Source organism: Furipterus horrens, unplaced genomic scaffold (assembly GCF_987537825.1).
Source record: "Furipterus horrens unplaced genomic scaffold, mFurHor1.1.pri manual_scaffold_5, whole genome shotgun sequence".
Taxonomy (NCBI): domain Eukaryota; kingdom Metazoa; phylum Chordata; class Mammalia; order Chiroptera; family Furipteridae; genus Furipterus; species Furipterus horrens.
In genome coordinates, this window is record NW_028327175.1 from 168,713,956 (window position 1) to 168,739,492 (window position 25,537).

The window sequence follows — 25,537 nt, forward strand, 5'->3', positions numbered from 1 at the left end:
ACCTTACCCCAAGGCCACTACAGCCTCCAGGCCAACTCCCTCCTCCGCCTCTACCCGCGGGGAACCCTCATTAGCATGACCACTTAAAAAGATTGGCTGGGGACGAGGGAGACACCTGAAGTCACCCCCACCAGCGCCTACCCGGCGGTCCCCTCGGAGGACAGCGCTCCGGGAGCCCCACTTACACCAGTGCTACTTCCAATTAATTGCCTAGGTGGGGGAGGGAAGGGGGCCTGGTCACCGCCCCCACCCGGAGGCTGGAGCGCCGCTGGTCGGGCAGTGCGTTCGCTGGCGGCGGCGTGCACCAGCACCACCCCTGCGTGCAAGTTTGAAATGTGAGCTGCCTCGGATTCATACTCGCTCTTGCTCCCTCGCAGCAAAGTAGCTGGGCTGGCGGTCTGAGCGCGAGTGAGTGCGGGCCGCGGGCTGGGGGCGGGGGTGCGGGCGGCGAGGCTCGTGGGGTGGGTAGGGCGCGCGCGAGCCGGGGCTCCCTGGAGACGCCAAGGCAGGTCTGCTAGCCTTTCATCTTCCTTCCGCGCTCCTCCTCCCTCCCCTCCCCGCGCCGCGGCGCGCCGGGCCTCCCTCGAGCCCCTAAGCCCCACGCGGGCGCACGCAGGGTGGGTGGTCGCGTCGGCGGTGTCCGGGCCGCAGGGCGCAGGCCGTGGGAAGTTTCCCTGGTGCATCCCATGCGCCCTCGCCCCCTGCGCGCCCCCGGCCCATCCCCGTCCCCGGAGGGCTGTCGCTTGTGCCCGGGCGCGCGGCTGGCTGCCTGCTCGGCGGCGGCGGCCCCATTAGCGGAGCCTCCGCCTGTGATTGGCTTTGCCCGGGAAGCTGGAGACGGGCGATGAATAATTGATGTGTGCGGTGCGGTAGCCGGACGGTGGTGGCGGTGGCGGGCAGCAGTGAGCGGGAGCGCGGGAGCCGAAGCGCCCTCGGAGCGGGCAGCGCCGAGCGAGCGGGCTCCGCGGCTGCCGGGGGGCCCCCCGCGCCGCTGCCGCCGCCGCCCCGGCGCGGAGCGGGGATGCAGGCGGCGCCTGCCGCCTGCGTGCAGCCTTTGTTCGGCGCTGGCTGAACCCTGCCCCGAGTCGCTAGCTGCGGCCGCCCCTGGCAGGGCCCCAGCCCCCCTGCGGGCGCTGGGGCGGGACTGCGGCCAGTGCAACTTCCAGGTAAGTGCCTAGCTGAAGGGGTCGACTCCGGGTCTCCTGTGGGCCGGGGCCAGGCTCCCTCCGGGAGCCGGGGTGAGTGTGCGTGTCTGTGTGTGACAGAGGAGGGCCGGTGCATTGTGGGTAGCGCCGTGTGCTGCATGGTGTCAGCCCGGGGCTTGGCCGCAAGAGTGGCACAGGCGTGCACCGGACCGTTTTGTGCACCCAACAGAAGGGGCTCTCGTTTCTCCTCGGGGCCCGTGGCCAGGGTGCTCCGCATACCCTCTCCCCGAAGGTCAAGTGTTGGCTCTCCCGCAGACATTTTTACAAGGCTCAGTCCTCAATAGGCTCCTATTGCAAAAATAAGAATGGCCAGAAAGCCTTCCACGGAGGCAGCGGCTGAGTATCCTTAACTTAAAGCTGCTCCTTTGTCAGGATGCAGCCCTAGTGCTAAAAGCATCCAGAGGCACCCCGCGCAGGGGGGCTCGTGATGCCACCATTGCAGCAGGGCGCTCTTTGGAGAGGTGGTAGGTGCAAACCAGACTTCTGACAAGTGTTTGCTAGGAGGCCAGCTGGAGGAGGAGGAGAAAGATCGGTCTGCACTAGTGAGCAGGAAGGGGCCTTTCTGGAGTGCTTGACACCAAGCTGTAAACATCTTTAAGACCTTGGAGAGTGGGTTTCTCAGAGCACTGCCCTGGAGCTAAAAGGCTTTATTTTAACACATGGTTTTAGTGATGGGATCTTATAAACCTTGTTGCCCTGGCACTAGTTAGATCCCAATTCGTGGATCTAACTGGGAACCAGGTTGGGGACAATTAGGAGAGGTCAGGGATCTGATCTGTCCCTGCCCTTACCCTTTGCATCAACAGAGTGAGGTGGCACCTCCATAGATGAGCTTCAGGAGACCTTCATTCTCAGGGTGGGAGGCTGGTTCTTTGGCACTTGACTATCAGGCTGAACTGCCAGATGGGCAGTGGGCATGGCTGGTGGCTCCTCTAGCAAGAGGGTTTTGTGGGGCAGGTAGCAAGCACTTGGTGCCAGAGTGTGTCTTAATGGTCCATTCTTGAGAGTTGGCTGCAGAGTGGGCCAGAAATCTGGCCATGGAGTGAGTTGGAGTGGGCAAGGTGGTACCACCCTGAAATCAGGGTGACCCTAGATGATGTATAGGGGCTTAGGTCCCTCCAGTTCTGGGGTTCTGCACATGAAGCTACTCTTCATCCAATACAGAGAAAAAGACCCAGTCCCACAGAGTGAGGGAGGGCAGGGGTGCAGTGAGTCTTGGGGTCCACGTGGCTGCTAATATTCCTCTTCCCTTTTTGTATGTATTAGCCAGGCAGTGACTACTCCCCAACTAGCTGGATTCAAGTCCCCTCTTGAGCTATTTTTAACCTGAACTTCCTTAGTGAGAAACCACCGAACAGCTACGCTTTGGTGAGAATCTGGGTCTCTACCGGAAGCAGCAGCCTGCACAGAGTTTGAGACTTGCTTTGTAATGCCATCCCCTACACAGCCTCCCCAGCCACCAGAGCCGCTTCACCCGTCTCTTACCTCTTGGTTCTCACCACAGCCTGTGCCCTCAGGACTTGGGAGCCCCAGTTTCAGATGGGAAAACTAATCACCCAGTGGGGGAAGGAGGAAGCCAGTTATCACTGCGACTGGAGCAAGACCTTGACTGTGAGCTCCATGAAGGTGGATGCCATATGTTACTCATCACTGTCTACCCCAGTGCCAGCCACAGTGCCTGGTAGGTGGTAGATACTAAGTGACTACTGAGTGACTGGCTGAGCAGAAAGCAGGTCTAGTGCTGTTTTCCCTATTGGAGTGGGGAGGTGATGGGGAGATTAAAACAGAGCTTCTGGATTTAAGTCAGTGTTGGCTGAGAAGTAAGAGCTCAGGCCGTGTTCCGTCCCTGGGAACTCTAAGGTGAGCCCCTACTTTGGTGTCAGCCAGTCAGACTGAGTTGCTCCCACAGATGTTCAACCAAAGTTCTGCCTGGGAGCTTCCTGGAGACTCTTTCTGGGTCACACCTCAGAGAGTAAGGATGACAGAACTCTGTCTAGAACTATGCAGTCCAGTGTGGTAGCCACTAGCCACCTTTCAAATGTTCAACAGCTACATGTGGCTAGTGGCTACCAGACTGGGCAGCTCAGATTATAAAATGTTTCTACTCTGGCAGAAAGTTCCACTGGACAGCTTTGGCATAGACAAATGGAGATTTAGGACAGAAGTGAGCTGAGGACACTAGTCCAAGAGCCCACAGGTGTGACCGTGCAGGATGAGTCCATTGGATTAAGGAATCTTCCATTTTCTTAGCACATTATTTTTTGACAGCTTCCCAGTGAGGGGAGTATAGATAAGCCAGGCGCTCCCATTTAGCCCAGGAGCAAGCTGAGGTTCAGTTTTGCCCAAGGTCACCCAGGAAGTGGCATCAGGCCCAGGTTTCCAACTCCTCTGCCAGGGTTCTGCCGCCCAGCCAAGGTCAGCCAGGGGGCAAGGGTGGGCAGCCGTCCCGAGAGCAGCCTCAGACCTCCCTCAGGACTGTCTTGGTGCCTGGTAGGCGTCAGTCTTTGTGAAGTCATCCATCGATTGGGCGGGAGAGCCAGCTCAGCCCCAGGTCCCTGGGAACAGAGAGTTCTATGCTGACAGAGCTGGAAGGAGAGGGAGGGAGGTTCTCTGGGCATTCTCTGGGCGAGGGAGGTGTTTACCTTGATCAACGCAGCTTTGGCCCTGAGGGAGAGATTGACTGGCTCTTCCCCACAGGGAAGCACCGAATCAGTGGGCCTATGGCCAGGTTCATAAACACCACCCCAGAGAGGGGTGTGCAAGCCCCAGCCCAAGCAGGAGAAGAATTTGGGGACATTTGCTCCCACCCTGCCAGGACCTGCTGCCCCTCGTGTCATAGGCCTTTGCTGTGCCACACTTCCCCCAGAAACCTCAGTGGCAGGAGGAAACTCTCCAGGGCCTGGCAGGGAAGCAGCAGCCTCACAAGGGAGCCTGCTGAGGGAAAAACAAGGCCCCTACCCTCGAAACACTTCCGGCTTCTCAGGGAGCTATCTCCTGGGTCACTAACCACAGGCAGGGAAGGACAGTCAGCCCACTGCCTAGAAGGGTGAAGGGACTTCCGGCCCTAAGGTCACACAGCAGCACAGGCCTGAATGAAGCCAATGTCCTCTCATGGTGCACTGCAAGTTCCGTTCTTTAATCTGCCGTTTTGAACTTGAGGTTCATATAAGATTTAACTGTGCCTTGCTTCACTTTCCTGCTCCAGCACAAGGTGAGCCCGCTCTGTCTCTGGCCTGGCCTTTGTGTCCTGAGGTGCCCACCTCCGCCCAGTGTCAGGCCTCGCCATTGCTGCTAGCTCCCCACGGCCCTGAGCTGACTGAAGGGGGAGAGCTGACTAGGGGGTGGCTCTCTACCAAGAATCCCAGCACACCGGAATGTGGGTCTCAATGCCTGTCCAATGGAGCTTGAGGGACTAGAGGACTTTGATGACATTCCCAGGTTCCCAGGCTCCAGTGTGATAAGGGTGGTGTTCAAGGCCCCTGCTCACTGTGCCTTTCCCTGGAGTCAGGGCGGGTCCCCCTGGGGATGCCCACAGCCCTCTTGTTCCCCTGAGTCTGATTTGTCCTGTGTGCCCTTCAAAACGGACTGACCCCTGCCGCCCAGAGCATTAGGCTGGGCGTGCCAGGCAGTCTGCCACCCTCTTGCCTGAGCAGGCTCAGGAATTGGGCCCTTACCTCCCTCTCAGTAGCCCCAGCAGGGCACCGACTCCTTCCCGGAGCCAACTGCAGGGGCCTCTCCAAGCCCTGACAGCCCTGCTGGGCTCTCCCACGGCCCCCACACACCCATTGGGGAAGGCCAGGCCTTATGAGTGCCCAGCCTGGGGCAATACTGGGTACTTCATGCATATGTGATGAATTGGGGGTTTTAGCCAGGACACACACATTTCAGGAGGCCAAGGCTCCCCAAACACCTCAAGGATTAGGTAGTTCTGGGGTGAAGCCCAGCCCTGTGCTTTTGCTTTGGTTTTATAAAACTTGCCTGGATAATTCTGACACTCTTCATGGAAACATGGCTCTCAGGGCCTAGCCTTCAAGTGATCACATCTGTGATCTGGTACCAAATGAGTGTGTGACCTTTGGCAAGTCACTTCCCCTTTGGGGGCCTCTGTTCTAATCTCTGTACTAAGAGCGTTGCTGTGTTCTCATATATAAAAGGGAGACTGCACTCCAGGAGTTCAGCTACTCATCTCATGCCAGAGAAAGTGTGTGGTAGAGGGGGCACAAAAGACTTGGCCCTGCCTTGGTGTGCTACCACCAGCATCTGAGGATCTGGTGGGAAGTACTAATGTGCAGCAGGGCAAGTCTCCTTGAATGAGCAGAGACCCACGCTCTACACTCTAAGACCTATAGAAAGAAAAGGGGGGAATGGTGCCTTTCGGGCTAGAGTTGCCTGCAGCTTTTCCCAGGAGGACCTTGATTTTGGAAATGGGTAGGATTGGGGTGCCAGGACCTGTAGATACAAAGGCTCTGAAATCGGGAGAGGTGTGGCACTTCGGGAGAAGGGAGGATGTCCCTCCAGATGACGGTGCAGAGGGGAATGTGGGAAGTGGAGCCATTGCTGAAAGCTGGCTGGGGAGCAGATTTTATCCCAGGGGCAGTGGGAGCCACAGAGGCCACTGGCCTCCCAGGGCTTCCAGGAGTGGAATGCTGCTCAACTGTAGGCAGGAATCCACGCAGGGAAGTGCAGGAGCTGTGCGAGGTTGGAGTCCTGCTGCGGGAATGCCCCTGCCTCTGCTGACGCAATGGAAAGCCTGTCTTGTTGCAGGGTTCCTGTTTTGCGGTTGCCCATGGTGGGAGGCAAGAGCAGCCAGCTCTTCTGAGGAGCTCCGGGAACTTGGTGGAACTTGTCCAGACCTCCCCTTGGCGCCCTCTGCTCTCTCCTAGGAAAAAGGGCCATATTTGTGGAGTCTATCCCCAGTCTCTTTGGGGTTACAGCTGGGCCCAGGAGGTTTTAAATCAGTGTGGTCAGTCGGGGCTGGGATTGGAGGGGACAGGTAGCCCGGGACAGCCTCTGGGCTTGTAGAGTCTGGCCTCACGCTCTCTCAGTGCTTCCTTGGTCAGAGCATGGGATGGCTGGAGATTTATAAGCACCCCCTCCAGCTCCTAAGGGTGTAATGTTGTTGGTGGATTCACAGTGTGCACATATTTAACAGGGTCTGTTTCAGCCCCTCTATGTAGGAAGGAGGACTGTGAAGTCTTTGGGGGGGGGGGTAGTGCTTCAGAGATGAGGGAAAAAGGAACCCTTCCTTTTGTTCCTCTCTGCCCACCTGCTTCCAGGCCCTGCTCCAGTGTCACCACCCAGGGGCCTTCCCTGGCCCCCCAGCCCCGGCACACACACAGACGCAGGGCCCTGGCTCCCGGCATTCCTTTTCACTCCTTTGTAGGATCTACAATCTTGCATCAGTCTTATTTTATGTGGTTACTTGCCCACCCAGGTGTTGGCCCCATTAGATTGTGAGGAGTGGGATGGGATGTCCATGACTTGTCTTAGCGCTGGGTGCTCCATAAATGTCTCTTAAATGACCACCCCAGGACATAGGTGGGTCACAGCAAAGGCAGTCACCCAGGAAGAAATGAAGAGGCCCAAGTTCTTGGCCAGCTCTGGCTTTCCAAGTTGGCCATGTGACATGCGGAAGCCCTCGTCAGGACTCCACCTACAGGAAGAAGCACTGGCTTCACTGTGCTGTCCTGTATAACCACTAGCCTCATGTGGCTGTTGAAATGTATATTAGTAAAAATTAAATGAAATTAAAATTCCAGTTCCTCGATATCACACTAGCCACACTTCAGGTTTTCAGTAGCCCCATGAGACAGTGCAGTGGCTGAACACCTGTCATCACAGAAAGTTCTGTTAGACAGTGCTGTGCCTGAGGGTCTGAATAAGGGTCCTTGGAGCTCTGTCAGTATGCTCGTATATAGAGGTGGGTCCCTGGGCCTGAAAGATGGAGCGCTCTGCCTGCCTCCCTGTTTGCAGCTCCAGTAGCTGCTCCTACCCCTACCTTCATGCACTGCACAGGGCCTGGACCTTCCTCCTGTCCTTTCTGAAGCACGGGGCCCTAAAGGACCTCCCTGCCCCCATCCCCTGGGGTTCTTAAAATGGGGCCACCCAGTGTCTTTCCCAAGACAGTGTTGGGAGTAATTATGAAACCCACATCTGTCGTTTACTGGGTGACTGGTAAGTCACTTCACTTCTCTAAGCTTCTTTCTCCTAGTTGATAAAATAGAGCTGCCTATACCTGCCTCTGCCTGGCACAGTTGCAATAGGGTGTAAATGGGATGGGACTGAGAGTGCTTAGTTCAGTGTCTGGCACATAGTAATTGCGCAGCACATGGCAGCTCCCATTACTAATCGGGTTGACTGGATTCTGCACAGCAAACATTTAGCTCCCAAACCAGCTGGGCTTTTGGTTTCTCTTGAGTTCCCAAGCCCTAGAGACTGGTTTTTCCTTGTTCCAGCTCCATTTCAAGCCTCCATTTCCTTGTCTGTAAGATGCTCCTCACACTGTGTGTTGTGACCAGACAGACCTTGCTGTGTAGTGTGGAAGGCAGGTCACTCAGAGGCTTGTTTTTCTTTCAGTGTGACCATCACTGCTGTAACCAGAGAGCCTGAGAAGGCCTATAGGGGAGAGAGGGGAGCAAGTGTCTCTTGTTCTGTCCTGATAAGAAGCTGCAGGTCTGTCCCCAGTGGCAGCTGTCTTGGAGGTCCCAGTGTGAGTCCTAGCACTGAAGGAAGTATGCATGGGCCAGCACACACACCCACTTTCATTTCCCTCCTGAGGAAGTCTGCACTTTGGACTTCCGAAGCCCTCTGGTGACTCGCACAAGAACTTCTTTCCTCCGAAATTTATAGTTTGTTGGGGTCTCTGAGCCCCCAAATTGTGCGGGGTGCATTTTCTGGATAGAGGATCCATGAGCTGTGCCATGTTGAGGTGCTCTTGGGGTAAGGCCCCTTGGGGCCAAGCTTGCTTTCCAGTTGTCCAGAGGGCTCCAGGAAAGGAATCCATTGACAGGAAATTCTAGAAATTGCAGGGAGGTCCCAGAAGCCAGTGCGCTGCTTCCTCTCTCACTCTTGGCCTTGACACCCACTGTGTACTTGGTGCTGGACTTGGTGCTGCGCTTGGTGCTGGACTCCGGGAGGTGGAGAGTGCTTAGCCCAGGCCTGGGGGAACAGACAGCTTGCAAAAACAGTACAGGGGAAGCTGGGTGGGGGGCTGGGCATTCAGAGAGGCTTCCCCTCGAGTGGGTATGAGGGGGTTCCAGGTAGGGAGGACATGGCCTTCCTGTGGTTCCCCCTATTAGTAGCTGGACCCTTAGAGGCTTCTCCTCCTGAGCCTTGCTTACCATTATCTCTCCCCCTCCTCTCTTATCATTCACTGGGGACCTCTAACCCTCTCCAAGCCTAAGTTTCCTCATCTGTAAAATGGAATAGTACCTATCTCACAGGTTTGTGGGAGCATTAAAGAATATATTCCAGCTAGGGTTTTAAATACACTGCTAGGGTTTAGTCAGTGCTAAGGAAACACTAGCTGAGCTTGCTGCTCTGTCATGGGTCTCCTTGCATTTGGGCAAGGCCCGTTCCTCTGGGACTTGCCCTCCTGCTTTCCTGCCATATAATCCTCCATCGAAGCTGGAACTTGTCAGAACGCCCTCCAGCTCCACCCGCCCACAAGCCTGTGTGGGATGCCTTTACTCCGGTACAACACAAGGAATGCTCGTCTCTCTCTCCCCCACACCCCTGAGCTTGGCCGAGGCTCAGGGCTCCCTCAGTATTTGCTAAGAGAAACTTCTGGCTTCTCTGCAGGGCGTGAGGACAACTTGTGTAACTCTGAGGTGTGTCTGCTTCTCATTGGCTCACAAAAGGCCTGGAAAGCTCCTGGGCAGGCCCAGAGTAGCCCTGGATGGAGCACAAACTCCACTGTGCTGCGAGCTCAGGGCAACAGCACCCAGAGCAGCAAACTCCTGCCACACGCATACACCCCTTGCTGGACTCAGGGCCGCCTTAACCACTGGGTCTCTAGTAACTTCTGGGTGGCAACCCAGGGAGGAGGCTGCCCAGAGGTCAGCATCAGGTCCGGAAAAGGGTTGAGTGTCCAGCATGTGCTTTCCTTTGAGAGCACAGGCTCTGGCTTCTGTCCAGGCCACTCTGACCCTTGAAACAGGGATGGGTCTTCCATTTTCTGTGTCCCTGTCTGCAGCTGGCAGCCCCCGGGGGCAGACTTCTGCTGGGAAGGCCCCTACTGACCGAGCACCCCCATCCCACCATGGAATTATGCCTCCCCAGGATTGGACCCGTCAGGCAGATAATCCTCTCAGCTTTGTACCTTTGAGAAGTACATCCGATGACCTGGATGAGATCTTTGTCCTCTGCAGTGGAGATTTCTCTCCAGGCTGTGTGTGGCTTTTCAATTGCCCCGTCCTCTCTCACAGGAGTGTGGAATGCTCCCTGTCGTCACCTCTGGACAGCCGGCCTGGCCCAGGCCGGCTCCTCTGGATGCCCTCCTGGTCTTAGACACTCAGCCTTGGCTAGCCACAGCTTCCTCTCTGTCTCAGGGATGGCAGAATTCGGTGTGCATTTTCAGACACCTGTTACCTGCAGACTTGCTGGCACCCCACCCAGTAAACCTAGAGTTTGACACTTGAGTTGCCTCTTCCATAAAATGGGAAGCCTGACCTTGCAGGATGTTATCACCACAGGACCTGCTGAGTGTGTGCAGGTGTCCCACTGAGGGCACCACAGTGCACCCTCCGTGCTGTGTGCTCACTGATATCTGCCTCTGCCCCTCATGGTTCACTGTGCAGTCATTATAGACTTGGCACAGCCCTCGGTTGTGCAGGAACATTGTATTTCTTCAAGTTCATGGCTACAGCTCATTCAAGTTTGAATGTTCCACAAATGAGTTGGCTCTGGGTGGGGCCTGTTGGGGCCTTGTGGGGCCTTGTGGGGACTCTGAGAAAAGACACAGTTCCTGCCCTCTTGGAGCTTAAAGCCCCAAGTGAAGATATCAGCTAGAATGAAGGTATTGGGTGTGCAGGGCTGCACATGTTCCTGGGAGTGAAGTGGGGCAAGCCTATTATAAGGGATGTTTGCTGGAGAATACTAATATAAGATGGAACTTTTGAAAATGTTACATGCAGTTTGCATCTGCATATGTATATCGTGTACCCATGTAACTGAACATGCATGTGGACATGTGCAGGACATTTCTAAGTTGAATGATTGTTGGATGAGTGTATATGGAGGTGTTCTCATGGGTTGGTGCAGATTTGTGAACATGGGGTGTTTGGAGTGTGTGTCTGTTACATGGGAACTGCATAATATATGTGTGTAAGTGAACACGTCCTGATTCCTCTGGGGCAAGCAGGTGCCCAGATCTTTCCTCCCTACCATGTAAAGGAAAGGGCCAGGCTGAGTGAACTCAAGCAGGTCTGTGGTGCCTCAGCCTCCACATCCAGAAACAGGGATGGTAATAGCAGCGACCTCGAGATTGCTGTGAGGACCCATCAAGACTATGTGCCTAGCACAAAGGGTGCATTTCATGCTAGTTATTACCATCAGGGATGGTTCCCTGACTGGTCTGGGGACCCAGGACTCTGAGAAAGGGCACCAGAACAAAAGCAGCCACTGGGGACTGGCCTGTCCTGTGCCTTCCCCAGTGCAGGCAGGCTCTTAGCCACTCACACCAGAGGGCAGACCTGGAGCTCTGAGAGGGGGCTTACCCTGAGGCCTGGACATTTCTAGTCACATGCCCCCAGCCTCTAAGTGGCCAAAAGCATCTGGCCCAGCGGCATTGCTCACTGCACCATTCCAGGGCCTAGGGGAAGGGCCAGGAGTGGCTTGCTGTGCTGACCCCAGAAGGCCCACCCCATCCTTGGGAAGATGACTAGATCCTCCTAGACCTCCAGGAAAGGGCGTTCCATGGCTTCCTTGGGAACTCGGCCCTGGCCAGCCACAGCTTCTTCTCTGTCTGTGTCAGGGATGGCAGAAAAATGCTGTGTGCATTCTCAGAGCATCCTGCAGACAGAGACTTTCGGGCCATTGGTATGTCAGAACACGGCAGAGTCAGAGGACATCTGTGTTCCACCCCTCTCAGGAAGTCCCTCACCTCTCAGGGCCCCTACTTTTCCCATATGAAAAATGGGATTGTTGATTCCTATCCTCCTTAGCACCAGGATTAAAGGGCCTGGTGTAGGCTACAACTCAGCCCTCACAGCTTGGTCTCCTGGACAGGGAACAGCTGCCTTGGTGGCCTGGCTCCATTTCCACCCGGCCCCGGCCTCTTCCCACAGAGCCTCCATATTCTGCTCCAGCCCTGCGAACTCACTGGGCTACTCTTTCTCTTTAGCGGGGGAGGGGGCTGGTGCAGGGAGGAAAAATACCCTAAACTCCTTACCCAGGGACCTGACTTCAGGGTGCTCAGTCAACAGAAGTCAGGGTTACATGTTGGAGCAGGAAGTAAAAATATTTGATGTTTGTAGAGCTCTTCAGAGTCTCCTGAGATGGGAGACACAGTCATTATCAACACAGGGCAGATAGGAGAACTGAGGGTGCGGGATGTGGGAGCTTCAGGGTGAAGTTCAAGCTCCAACTCTGGCCTTCACCTGCAGTGTCTTTACTGCCCACAGGAGACCTCCTCCCACCTCCCTGGCTGTGTCTTGAGTGGGTATGGGGCCCAGACCACAGCTTTTGGGACTTAGTTAGGGACCCCTGAGCAGAGCAAGGATAAGACTTTGACCCCTAAAGGGACCCACCATGCCCTGTATGGTCACGCAGGCTGCACACATGGCCACTCACAAACGCATATGCACACATGCGGTCTTACCCTGGCATGTCCCTCTCTGTTGAGACAGCTTCGGCATAGCATAAATTCTCACTTTAGCCAACTTTGTTATGAATGTTAACAACTATCACTGGTGGAAAAAATCATCTGTTTTCTTAAGCTGAATCCTGGAACTACGATTAGGATTGATTGTTTCACTTCTAAGGTTTTCCAGCGGCTGCCTGAGAAGCCCTGCTGAGCCTCTCATTAGGTAGCTGGAGCACCCAGTTCAGGGGCTAGCTTGGAGGGGGTAGCCTGTTGGATGGAGACCCAGGGCAGGTTCAGGGCCTAAAGCCAGGCCCTCAGGAGGGCTCACAGGGGCAGGGGAGAGTCCTCTCCTTAATTCAAGGCGGGCCTGGCTCACTACCCACCATCTCAGGGCCTGGCCACCTTTGAAGCAACATACAGAGCATGACAGCAGAGTCAGGGTGCTCTGGGCTGGGGAGAAGCTGCATCTCAGGTCAGGGTGGCCTTCTAGCTAGTGCTAACATTGATGGGAAGGTTGCTGTTCTTGCTCTAGCTGTAGGGAGGTCATTGGGATAAGTTGTAGCCTGCCCAGTCCCTGCTAACTGTTGAAGAAAACGGCTCAGGAAGCTGAAGCAGGCTGCCCAAGTCACTGAGCCAGGTCTGTGGGCTGACTGTGCTACATCACAGTCAGCAAGATATTCGGTACCACAGGGCCCGGGAGAGGAACGTCCAGTTAGGTGGGGAAAGGAGATGCCCTGGAGAGGAGATACAGAACCATGACATCTGGAGGACGATTTAGACAGAAAGGGGCAGGCAACGCAGGGAGAGCTAGTGGAGGTGAAGGGCATCAGCCTGCAGATTTCGGAAACCAAACACCTCGTATTTTCACCACAGTTCTAATTTTCAGTACTTGCTCAGTGGTCTCCATGCACTTCTGCTTGGGAAGAAGCATGTATAGTTGGGAAAAAAAAAAAAAAAAACATGCCTTGTAGCCAAACTCAGCCTGCAACCCAGAGGTTTGTCTGAGCTGCACATAACAGCTGGTGTCTGCTTGCTCCCTACAGGCCTTGGCCTCCAGCCTGGGCTGGCTTAGTCCTGTGGTGCCACAGAGTGACCATGGCTGCCCTGGGACCTGTTGCCCCTCACCCAGCCCAAGCCTGTTTCCTGCAGCCTCTGGGAGGTTCAGGTTTCTGCCCGCCAGGTGGGCAGCTCCCTGTTCCCCACAGCGGCAGCTCAGCTCACAACACTGCCCTGCTCCTGCCACCTGAGCCCCCTAGGTGCCATCTGCCACCCTGTATTCAGGCAGTCTTGGGGTAGGGGCAAGGAGAAGGCAAGCAGATCCCAAAGGGGCAGGTAGGGCACCCCGTCCTGAGGGGCAGGTAGAGCCCGGCCTGCCACCTGGCACCTTGGTTGTCTCCACCTCTCCAAGAGTGGGTGAGAGCAGGTCTGGTCAAGTATGGGTGTGTGTTAAAGGGATCTAGTATCTCTTGGCGCTGCATGTATGAGCAGTGAGGTCTGTCTGGGCATCTCTGGATCTGTGCATCTGACCATCTCTGTCCCTAGTCTCGCCAGTGCTCTGATGTTCCTGCCTGCCTCCCGTTTGTTTCTCTGTGCCTCTCCACCCATACTTTCCGTGTCTCTCTCCCTGTTTCTGTGTCCCTGTGTCCCTGCCTGTCTCTGATTCAGTACTGAGCTGGTGAGAGTGCTTTTATCATCAGAGCCACACACACACACACACACCCCACATTGGATTGCTGTACTTAATTTCATTTTCTCGGGGCTCCAACTCACAAAAATAAACCCTCCCTCCCCACCCCTGCACTCTTTTGATTTAACAAGCCTGCTGGAAAACAATAGTGATTTCCGCATCGATCATAAACAGAAGTGATTACCATACAATTACAGCCTGAACCGTCAGCCTCTATGCAATCACCAAGTCCCATTGTAAATCGGAAGACAATTGCCTTCAGAATTACCCCCAAATTGGTTTAAGTGGCAACAAAAGAGTGTTGGCATTTTGGCATTTTGGGGAGGGATGGGGAATGCTGATGATCCTGGCAGCAGAGGGTCCCTGTTGGGGGGCTCTCTGAGTCTTGCCTTTTAGGAAGTGGCTTGCTAGGGAGAGCTGCCTCCCCCCACCCCATTCTTTTTCCTTCAGTTACTTCTCCTTGCATGTCTTGGCACAGTTTGTTATAAATTCATTTATACTAATGTGTGAGTGACTAAGTACACCTTCAACTGAGATGGTGGAGAAGCGTGCATCTGAGGGTAGGGGGTGTTCCAGGGAGGCCTCCTCAGCTCCCCTGGTTTACTTCTCTCCCCAACTCCCATGTCATCTCTGGCTCTTCCAGGTCACCTTGTCCCTGAAGGCTCTTCTCCTAGTCCAGCTCCCACCCTGATGCCTTCCCTCCCCCATCTCCCAGCCTGGTGGTGATCTCCTGCCAGGAACCTCCTACATTCCGTCCAGGGCAGCCTACTCCCTCCAGCAGTTGCACCCAGCTGCAGCCTCAGTGACTAGCCCAGTGGGCCAGGTCAGTCCACCCCTGGGAGCTTGCCTGCCACAGCTGCAGCAAGTTCCAAGAGGGGCTCCCAAGGCGAGCTGTCAGTGACCTGGGCCTGCTTCTTTCCAGCTGCTGGTTTTATGCGAAGTCCCCTGCCAGCAGGACCTCTCTCAAGTGTCTGAAACCCGGACTCCTCGTCTCCTGCAGGGAGGCTGTTTCTCTCCAGGGCCAGGCTGCTGTGAAGTTCCTGGGAAGCCTGCCCACTGGCACACTTAGATTCTATCAGATTTGTTCACATCTAGGTTATAAGTGCTTTCGCATATCTCATCTGATCCTCACCAAAGGGTGTGCCCATGTTTATGATTTTATGCTTGTTTTTGATAAAGAAAGGAGACCCCAAGGGTGACGCAGCTCATGCCAGGTCACACAGTTGATCCTGAGGAAGGAAGTCTCAGACCCCGACTGGAGTGATGCTCCTCACCTCACCAGCCTTCCCAGGCCCGCAGGATGCAGCGCATGCTGGGGTTGGGGGGCTCACCTGACCCCTGGCCTGCCCCGAGACTTCAGGCAATAGCAGTAATTTGAACAAGCACTTGTAGGGTGTGGCGTTCTGGTCTCATATTCATTCACACCTGTTATCCCCACTGCAGCCCTGAAAGGGGACTTGACCCACCAGAGCGCTCAGATTCATTCTGGTTCCAGAAGCTAGTTTGGACCCACGTCTGCCAGCCTTCTATTCTAGCCCGTGCTCACTAGCAGCCTGTAAAGCAGGAGGAAACCTGATGTCCCTGAGCTCTCACTGGTCCAAGTGTCCCTGAGGCTCCCTGTCCAGTTGCCCGGTCACTGCAAAAGCCTGAGGCCCAGCCCATCTAGAGCTGGTATATTTAGAACCCAAACTTCTGTTGTTTGCTCTGGTTCTGCCTTGTGCTGGGAAGGGCCTGAGTGTTGCCCTGGGCTTGGCTTGTCGGGCTGGGGCTCGCTAGGCTGGGCCTGGCTTGCAGAGTAGTCTGGGGTACCCCTGTACCTGGCACCCACCTCCTCAGCACTGTCATTGAGAGGATACCAGTCCAGAGGAGAAGCTGACCAGAGCAGTGTCCACAGACTATGGTGGTCAGGGAGAGACCACCACCCCCCACCCTCCACATCTACCCAGCAGACCTGCCCTCACGTGCCTTACCTTGAGCCTGGCTCCTGCTGTGTGCCTCCGAGGTAGCTGTCCAGTGGGAAGATGGGTTCAAAGCCACAACGACTTGAGTTCTGTCTCTGCCACTTTTTGGTGTGTGCCATCTTTACCTAGGCACCTCGCTGCTTTTTCTTTAAAACAGGAGCCTGCTGCTGGACTCTGAGACGGCAAAGGTGATCATATTATTAGTTCAGGGTTTTCTGATAATAGCTCCTGTTATCCTTGGTCTCAGAATCCAGCCCTCCCTTCAAGAAGAAAGGGGCCTGGCCTTTGGTGTGCAGTTATCACGTGCAGAGCTTTGCACTGGGCATTTTAAAGCTGCCTAGTTGACCCTTCACTACAACCCCGAAAAGGCAGCAACCATTGTATCTGCCATGTCCAACAGCGAAGCTAAAGCCCCATGTGGCCATTTACACTTAAATGTAATGAAGTACAGTTAAATAAAATGTAAAACTCAGCTCCTCGGTCACACTAGCCACATTCCAAGTGCTCAGTAGTCACATGTGACTGGTGGCTCCCGATTTGATAGAGGAGCCACCAGCCACAGATAGAGGAAATGTCCATCATTGCAAAGTTCTGCTGGACAGTGCTGCACCATGCTATCCCATTTCTTGGGTGCATAATTGAGGATGGAGTGGCAAGTCACGCTCAGCCACAGCTGGAAAAGGGGGCCAGGTCACAGACCTGGGCCTGTCAGCTCTGTGACACGCTGGGCTCTTCTTTACTGCCAACTCAATTACTTAGCCTTTCCTATGTCCTCTGTGGGCTCCTCAAGGGCAAGGACTATGTTTGCCCTGTCCCCCAGTGCCCAGCCCAAGGCCCACCCCAGGGTGGGCAGCATTCGTTAAGTAGATGATGCAATAAGCGACTGAGTGAGCACTGCCTGCTGAAATGTGGGGGCACCCTTAACCCCCCTCCTGCAGGAGGAGGCACAGAGCCAGCTGCTGAGGAGTGATGGATGGCCCCTCTCCCGAGATAAATGTGGCAGTCAAGGTAATCGGATTGTGTGTGACGGTCTAATTTGTAGGCGAGGGTAGGAAGCGCCCAGCCATGCCTCGCCCCAGCCGCCCATATTAGTTTAATCAAATGTCCAGTATCTAAATGACTGGGCCCCAGTGATGGATGATGTGAGCTTTGTTAAATGCTCTTGCCCTGTCAAGCCAAACTTCCCAAGGCCCTGCCAGACTCCTGGGCTCTTTAATTTGTTTTTTCTTGCTTGGTTATCTCTGTGTGGGGCAGGGGCAGGGCTTGTTGCTCTCTGTCTGTCTTAAGTCTCTGATTTTTCATGGAGGAGGAAGAGGCCTGGGCTGGGGGACGAGTGAGAAGGAGTTAACTTCCACCTCTTCTGAGTATCCTTCCTAGGGGGCTGCAGAGTTTTGAGGAGCCTGGCTCCCTAGCATCCTTGACCTGGGCTTCACCATGCCCTCTGTGGCTTCTGTCTCTTTTGGACTCTCCCACCACCCTGGGCTAACCATAAAGAGAGAAACATCGATCAGTTGCCTCTTCCACATACTCCAACCAGGGACCTGACCTGCAACCTAGGCATGGGCCCTGACTAGGACGACACTCAACCAACTGAGCTACACCAGTTGGGGCCTTTTCATTCTCTTAATAGGGTGTTTTGGTATGTCAGAAGTTGTTTACTTTAATGTTAGAAATTTTCCCCAATTCCAAGGTCACAGAGATAATCTCCTATATCATCTTCTAGACAATATATTGTTTCTTTTGTTTGTTTGCTTGTTTTGTTTTTGGTCTGTGGTGTGAAGTAGGGGTCAGGCATCCAGTCCAGTTGTTCTGAGCATGTGCTGTGTGCCTCAGACCAGTCTGGCTCCTGGGGTGAGACAGAATAGAAAGGCTCAATCCTGTCTTCCAAGAGTGACCATCTCTTTGAGCTGAAACATGTGTTCTTAAAAAGGAGGTTGAAAACAGCATGTATAACATGCCACCCTTTGTGCCAGGGTGGGGGTCTGCCCGGACGTTCAGTGCCAGTGCCCAGCCCTCCCCTGATGTTGACTGTTACCCTGTCAAGCATTGTTCTAGGCACTGAGGATGTGTCAGTGAACGCAGCACATGGAAACCGCTTCACTGGGAGAGCCTTTGCTCCAGTGCGGGGCATGGGGCGTCAGATGATAAATAAGATAAAAAGTAGAAGGTGATAAGTGCGGTGGAGAACGATTAAACAGGGGAAAGAAATAGAGGGAGGCAGGTGGCGGGGGAGGTGTTGCAATCTGTAAACCGGAAAGGTCAGGAAAGCCCTTGTTGAGTAAAGAGTAAGGACAGGCCTATGAGGGGTGAGCCTCATGGGTGTCCGGGGCAAGGACCTTCCAGGCAGACTTTGCACAGGCCATGATACACGTAAACAGAGTAACTCTGGAAGGAGAAACCAAAGCCGCCATCGTGATTCCCCTGGTGAGAGGAGCTGAGCAACAAGATTGGGAGGGGGAGATGGCTTTTCAGTGCACGCCTTTTTCCTACGTCTATACATTTTTAATCACTTTCACAAATTACTTCTTCAAATTAACACTTAAAAGTTAAGGAGGGAGGGTGGTGAACTGTATAGTGAGGTGGAACCATCACATGTAACAGAAAAGGGGGGTCTTAATCCTTCCGGTTTCTTTCTGAAATTGTTTTCTAAGGGTAATGGCTTTGTGTATTTAAATAAAAAGTGATTTTATTAAGCAAAAATAAATAGATCCCACTCTGCCTATTGTTTTGGCTGGTGGTTCTTGGGTAGGTTCCTTAATCTCTCTGAGCGCCAGTTTCCTCCTGTGAAATGGGGATAGTGATCTCCACTCCTGCAGCCGACTTTTCTAGGGGCATGTCCCTGCATGGCTTTGTCTCTTCTCAGGGCAGCAGCAGAGAATGGGTTCCTGGCCTCAGATCTCCAAGGGCTCAAGGGCCCAGGAAGGCCTAGGCTCTAGAGGCAGTCAGTTTTGCTATGGACACCCCCAGGCTGACAGCCATCCAAAAACCCTGTGGCCCTGCTAAGTGGTCATTTGTGTGACCACCAGGCCCTTCAGGGCCCCCAGGTTCCTGGTTGCCCGGCTGGTTCTTGCTGGGCTGGGGACACCTGATCATCTGGCTCTGTCCACCCTCCCTGCCCAGTATTTTCTTCTGTCTGGGTACTGTGTTCATTTTTCATTGCCTCCATCAGAGGCAGAAGGCAGAGAGCTGTTTACTGCAGGCAGAGAACAGGCGCTGGAGGGGGGAGAAGGGTGGGAGAGCTTCATGGTGATTAAACACTGCAGAGACCTAAACAAATGATGCTCCCTCCCCCAGCTGCTCTAGGAGAGAAATGGGGAGTTAGCCTGAACTGCAGATGGCCCAGGCTGCTGTCCTTTCCCCCCGCCCCCTTGCGATGACAGCTGCCCCAGGACTGCTTCCTGAGAGCCTCAGCGTGCTGAGTGAGCCCTGCGGGACCTAAGTCAGCCCTTTAGCACTGTGAGACTGACGCCAAGACAGGGGGGGTGCAGGGCCACACAGCCGAGACTCAGGCAAGGGGTGGAGCTGAGAATGTCTTAGGGAGAGAATAGTAGTGACCTCACAGAATGTAGGCTTGAATGACACGATGCATGTCAAGTGCTCAGAACAGTGCCTGGCCTGAATCAAGGTCTCCATCTGTAGCAGCCACTGTCAAGATTACCCCATTATACCTTTAGAGCAACTGGCTGAGATAGGTTTACATGCAGGTGAAGATACATAGATGCACAGCACTGCCAGAGTCTTGCCCAAGACCACACAGTTCATAGCTAGTAGATAAAAGCCAGGCATACCCACTCTTGTTCCCTGTCCAATGTTCTTTCTCTTGTACCAAGGGCAGGGAGAGAGTCCAAGGTCAAACCTCTAGGGCCTTGAGTGTAGACATCAGGGGAGGTAAGCGGCAGTTTCTGAGACCATTGCCAAGCACACGGCTCTCCTGGCCTGAGAACTGTGTGCATTCTGAACCCAGAAGGGGAGAGGGAAGAATGGTTCCTCCCCACCCCCTCACCACCACCCCACCGCCGCCGTTCATGCAACAAATGACCACTGAGCTCATCCATCATTCTAGACCAGTGGTTCTCAAAGTGGGGTCTCCAGACCAGCGGCACCAGCATCAACTGGGAACTGGTTGGAAATGTCAAGTATAATATTATGCCCAATCCCAGACCCACCGATTCAGACACCCTACTGGATAGGAGGCACAGCACCCTATTTTAACGAGCTTCCAGATGATTCTGATGCACAGGTAAAGCTGGGAACCCCTGACCTAGAGACTCAGGTGGTTCAGTCCTGCCCAGAGACATTACCATCAGGACCTAGATTCACCCAGACGTCACCCAGGTGTGTTACATTCTGAGTAACAGGTGCAGCCAGGAAGCACTAGATGTAAATGGAATTCTTATAAATGATTCTTATTTTCATTGCAACAAGACAGCTGGATATTTAAAGAAACCTCACAGAGAATCATTTTATCATATAAAGGAGCTTCTGCAAAGAGAAAGCTCTGCCTCATTTCCTGCCCCCACCCCCTGCAAGTGTTCTATAAATTCAGTCTCTGTGTCAGGTTTTCTTTGCGTGGTGTCTACCTGTGCATAGCTAAAACAAGTACATAATGTGCTAAAAGAATGACAAGTAAAAATAAATAAATGAAATAAAAGATGAAAAGAATGCCAAGTAGCCTCAAAATGCACAGGAACCCCTGCGTTTTAGGAGGGCTCAGTGAGATGAATGAAGGCCAGTCTGGTATGGGCACATGGAGAGGTCGGAACAGCCAGGCATGGCTGGTTTCTGGGGCTCCTTCCAACATTCACACTCAGGGTTACTTGGAAACATGAAATGTTCAGGGGCTCCACTGCTCTTGCTGGATAAATAAACGGTAGGGAAACCCTGTCTGCCACATGGTTTAGGGTAGAGAACCCACTGGAAGTTGTCATCTCCCACACTGCAGGATCAGGAAGGAGCGTCTGAATCTGCTACTGAATGCCCTCATGGTCAGGTCAAGTGCCCCTGAACTACAACACCTGTCCAGAGTGACTGCATCTGGAGGGGCAGCCCTGCTGCCACCTCTAAGCCAGCTGCTTGTGCCTCAGGCCTCACCCTCACAAGCCTGCAGTGGGGAGGAGGGAATCACTGTCTGTGCTTCTTGTACCAGAATCTGAGATTCTTGGAGGTTACCCAGGACCCTCAGCCAGGGGCAGGAAGCAGGGAAGGAGGGGTAGTGTGAGGGGTGCAAATGGTGGGCCGCAGGAGAGCTGGGAGTCCAGTCAGCAGGTTCTTCCTGAATCTGCTCTTTTTCAATGAGCAGTGACCTGAACCCAACTCTCAGTAGTCAAAGCTCACCTGACAACATGCTGCCTGCCCCAAACCTCTGTCCTGCCTCAGTCACTACAGCACACAGCCCTTCAGTCACTCTAGTGCTGAGAAGTTTTTCAGGTGGTTCCTCTATAAAAACACAGGTACCTGGCCTTGGTTTCAGGTCCAGGACCCCAAGAAGGTCTCAATGCTGACCTTATTAGCCCAGGCTAGGTGGAAGGAAACAACCATTCGAGAGTCCAGTGACTGGCTGGCTCCTGGCTCCCACGGGAAGAGCCGAGGGAGTGGGGTTGTACGTGGGGGTGGAGAGAATGGAGGGAGCACGCAGCAAGGCCTCTCAGCACTCAGACTCTGGCCCCCTTGCCTTCCACGAGGGTGGACTGCCATAGTGTTAAGACTCTGGGGTCTCGATGACCCTGGGAAGGCACTGATCTCTCTCCGACCTATTATGCTGAGGGCCAAACAGCAAGCACCCAGCTGGGAAGCCTCAGAAAAGTCAATTGCCCAGGGAAGAAATTGATTCTTGCAACCCCTCTTTCCCCCTCTGGCTCCCTGAGAGCAAGTAGGGCAGTGGTGTTTAGCCCCCTGGTGAAACTATACATACAGAACAGAAAATCCGTTCTTCAGGTAGCGCCTGCTAGAATGAAGGGCATGGAGCTCTGTGGCTTCCTTGGGGGCATAGCTTCAGGCCTGCAGAAGCAGGGCAGGTGTGCTCAGGTCTTATCTTGCAAAGGTGCTGGGCACGTATCTGTGTCCATGGTGTAGGGAGAGCACCCTTGCTGTCCTGGGCCCTGTCCTCTCTGTTCTGCTCAGGTGCTGCCTTGGAGTGAGTTGGAGGTGGGGAGACTCGTGGCTCTCAGCACCACTGCCCCCTTCCCTATGGATATTCTGGTCAATCCTTGGGAAGACAAAGGGACTTGTCCTGTTGCAATCCACATCCTCTCAGAATATGGGGCAGTGGGTACACAGAGGCCTCTTGGCCTCAATCTGTTGGGGTGGCTCAGTGCCCCCAGCCCCTCTCCAGCACACTTGCTTTGCTATTAATGCTATGTAATTTTCAATGGAGGTGGCCTGGATCCCCACCTTGTCCCACTGCCTGCAGATATATCCCAGGGTAAGATGAGCCCACCTTGGTCCCGGCCTACTGCAAGCTCAGGTGTGCCCTGAGTCAGGCTACCTAGCTTCTCTGTGCTCACCCCTCATCTCTAAAATGGGGGCTGTGATACCCCCACCACCGGGTAGCTTGTGAGAGTCCAGGGGCAGAGGGTGTGTGAGTCACCCCTCTCAAGGGAACAGAGTGCTCAGTGGTATCTCCCTGCCAGCTGGTCTCCCAGAATAGCAACACTTCAGCCAAGACCCTCCCCAAGCCCATCTCTTAGACTGAAGGACTGAGGTGCAGCTATAAGAGGAAAGTAGCATCTCTTTCTGATGAAAATGCTCGCCTGGATCTTGTTTGGGGTGTTTTTTCATTGATCCTGAGTTATCCAGGAAGGTTCAGATGGTGGTGTGAGGTGGGCAGGGAGTTTTCCAGGCTGGGATTTTCCTAAGCCCACGGAGAGGCTCAGCCCAACCAAAGTCTCCTCTTGAGCCTGAGTAGCCTGCCCAGCAGGCCCAGCCTGCCCTGGTTGAGGGACAGCCAAACCGGTTTGGGAATCAGCCCTGCCAGCTCCGAGGTCCCTGGAGTTCAGTTCCCAGGGTGAGTTCACACGCCTTGAGACTCCCAGCTCCTGCCAACTTGGGCATCCCTGGGGGAGAGGGGGTGGGAACATACTAGTATTCCTGGAGGGAGGGAGAGGCCCAGAGGCCCTCTTGGGCTAGGCTGTACCTCAGGACCTGAGGTGGCAGGACCTGCCAACCGTTGGGAAGCAGGTAGGGCCCAGCAGAGCAGGTGGGCCATGAGCTCCAGGTATATCCTGGGCTGGCCACACCTTCAGCCTGGTTGGTCTTCCCTGCATGTGGGGCCCTGAGCCTGCGCAGTTGAGGGGCAGGCAGGAGAGGGACAGGGTCACTCATAGCCAAAGGGCCAGTAGATGATTCCTCCTTGTGTTGACTTGGTTTCCTGCGCAGTGATGGGAGATGACAGAACAGGGAACAGAATGGGGGAATCATCTGGAAAAACTAGAAGCAGTTGAAACTCAGGATAGTGTGCTGCTGGTAGTGCAATGATACGGCCGTTTTGTAGGAGAGCAAGATTTTCCCCCAAGGAAAACATCTCTGTCAGCTGTCAGGGGCCCCCAGGTCCAACCTACAACCCTGCAGAAAACATTTCCTATAACCAGGGGCAAGTCCTAACTGCTCAGCAGTCCCCGTCACCCTGGCTCCTGCACACACCAGCTGTCAGACCTCAGCAGGTACACTCCCCACTCTGGGCTCACAGCCTTAGTAAATAGGGCACCTGGGCAAGGTAAGATCTCTTGAGCCCCTTCCATCCATAGCCCACACTGGTTGTGGGGGGAGTGTCCAGGCCAGGTATGAAGATGGGCAGCTCAGCCCACCGCATCTGCAGGACTGAGAAGGGGTTGAGGCTGGCCTCAGCTCCAAGAGATGTGATCCCATGGAGAGGCCAGGGCTGATTCACAGGCCATCAGACTTTAGAGAGCCCAGCACCTACTCACTCTTTTACATACGTCCCAGAGAGAGGGGGAAGTTGCCCGAGGTCCCACAGGAAGTTGCTAGCAAACTGGAACAAGAAGCTGGGATGGTGCCTAATCGTGGGAGTGGAAGGTGGGTGGAGGTGCAGAGCTGTCTTCTTGGGCTTGTGCCTGCTCTCAGATCTGTGACATCACAGATTTGGGGGGGTGAAAGAAAACCATCCTGAACCAGTGGCAGAGCCTCTGTCCTGTGGTGTGATTGTGAGTGAGTCACCCCCTCTTGGGCTTTGATTTCTGCTTCGTAAAACACAGACCTCATCTTTGGCCTGCCCCTCCCTGGGTGTTTGTGGGGCTCCATTGAAGCAGAGAGCGCCAGGCAGCTGGGCAAACTAAAGGGCCGTCTGTGTACTCTCGGGATCCCATTAGGTCCTCACTGTCCACAGTGGGAGGTGCCACTCTATTCCACAGACATGCACATGTGGCCCCAGGCTGCCCCCTAGGTCAGTGGTCATGACAGGGCAGACACCTGATTTCCTGAGGCCCCGCAGCCACTGTCCCTAGTCCAAAGGCTCCGAGTCATTGCCCCTGGCTCCCCACCTCTGTGGTCATGTGCATCCTGTGCTGTTTCCTCCTGGGAGGAGATGACCCAAGAGAACTGGCAGGGAGGGGGCCCTTTTCCTATTCCTGGGGGGGCGCCCAGCAGAGGCCTACAGAGGAGGACAGCTAAGTAACAGTTCCCTGTATAGCTGTGGTCCAGGGAGCGGGAGGTTGGTGTTCAGATCACCCGTTCCTGCTGGGAGTATAGGGGTGAGAGCAGAATCCTGCCCTTGGCTCTGGTCCCAGTTCACTTCCTGCTGGACACGGGATGCAGGCTGAGGAGGGCCGAGGCCTCTCAGTGACCTGCCCCTTGTTGCTGGCCACCATTGGCCAGTCTAGAGAGGACTACTGCAAAGTCCCCCCCAGGGCCCACACCCAGGGGCTCCTGAGGAGAAGGAGTTGGCCCAAACTGGCCACCTGCACTGCGTCACCTGAGAGCTGAGTCAAGTGAGCAGCTATCAGGGCTCAGTTCTGTGGGGGCCTGGGGTCCATTCAGTGCTGAGTGTCTGGCAGGGAAAACATTGAGTATAGATGCAGCTGGGCACAGGGAAGCAACACTGCCTGCCCAATATAAAGAAGGTAGTGCAAGGCTGGGCCCCAGGTGTGCAAGCATTGTGATCCTCTTGGAGATGGGTGTAGGAAATTGTATTTTATCTGAGCAACAGCATGTAGATAGGAGACAGGGAAGCCTCTTAATCCTAAAGGAATATGTGCTCAATAACAACAAAAAAATAACAATTAATTTTTATATAATCATTCCTATGTGTCAGGCATTGCACTAGCATATTATGTGTATTAGCTTGTTTAATCCTCATGACACTTTAGGAGAGAGTTAATGTTTATTATCCCCATTTTACAAAAGGGAAAACTAAAGCACAGAGAGGGTAGTGACTCACCCAGGGTCACACATCTGCTAAGTGGTTGAGCTGGGATTGGAACCCAGCACTCCTGGCTCTAGAGTTTGTTTCTTAGCCACTGGGTATTCTAGAGGCAGGAGGTAGTCAGCATCTGATACCCTCCACGTTGAGATTCTTTGGCATGAAATTAGCCATTTCTCACACGTGGTTTGAAGCTTGGGCCCTTCCCTCATCTGGGGACTCCTCACACCGGGCCTAAGTCTAGAGGTTTCGCCTGTTGTTTCCTTGCTTTTTATAGATGAGACAGAGAGACTATCCCAGGCCTGTCATCTCAAGCCCCCATGTCCTCCCCTTTCACCCTCCCCTCCTGGGCCCTCACCTCTCCTCTGCACAGGTCTGGAGTCTGGAACCCTAGTCCCCAGGCACAAGCAGGGGTCCCCACTGTCCTGACCCCCAAACTTCCCTGGACAGTGGTCCCAGGACTCCATGTTTGGGAGATGGAAGAGGAAGATCAGAGGGAAGGAGAGT

At 54.4% G+C, this 25,537-nt stretch overlaps 1 protein-coding gene across 6 annotated transcripts in view; it reads left to right on the forward strand.

Moving 5' to 3' along the window:
- ZMIZ1 (zinc finger MIZ-type containing 1) overlaps positions 1 to 25,537 on the forward strand; it is a 110,337-nt gene that overhangs the window by 45,283 nt on the left and 39,517 nt on the right. For 2 of the 6 annotated variants that reach the window (XM_090278283.1, XM_090278284.1), the window contains exon 1: positions 352 to 408. The exons of 3 other annotated variants lie outside the window; for them this stretch is intronic. The gene's annotated coding sequence lies outside the window, so the exon portion shown is untranslated. Of the gene's footprint in view, positions 1 to 350; positions 409 to 25,537 lie in introns of those variants that run through there. One more of the 6 variants, XM_090278285.1, reaches the window with a different exon arrangement.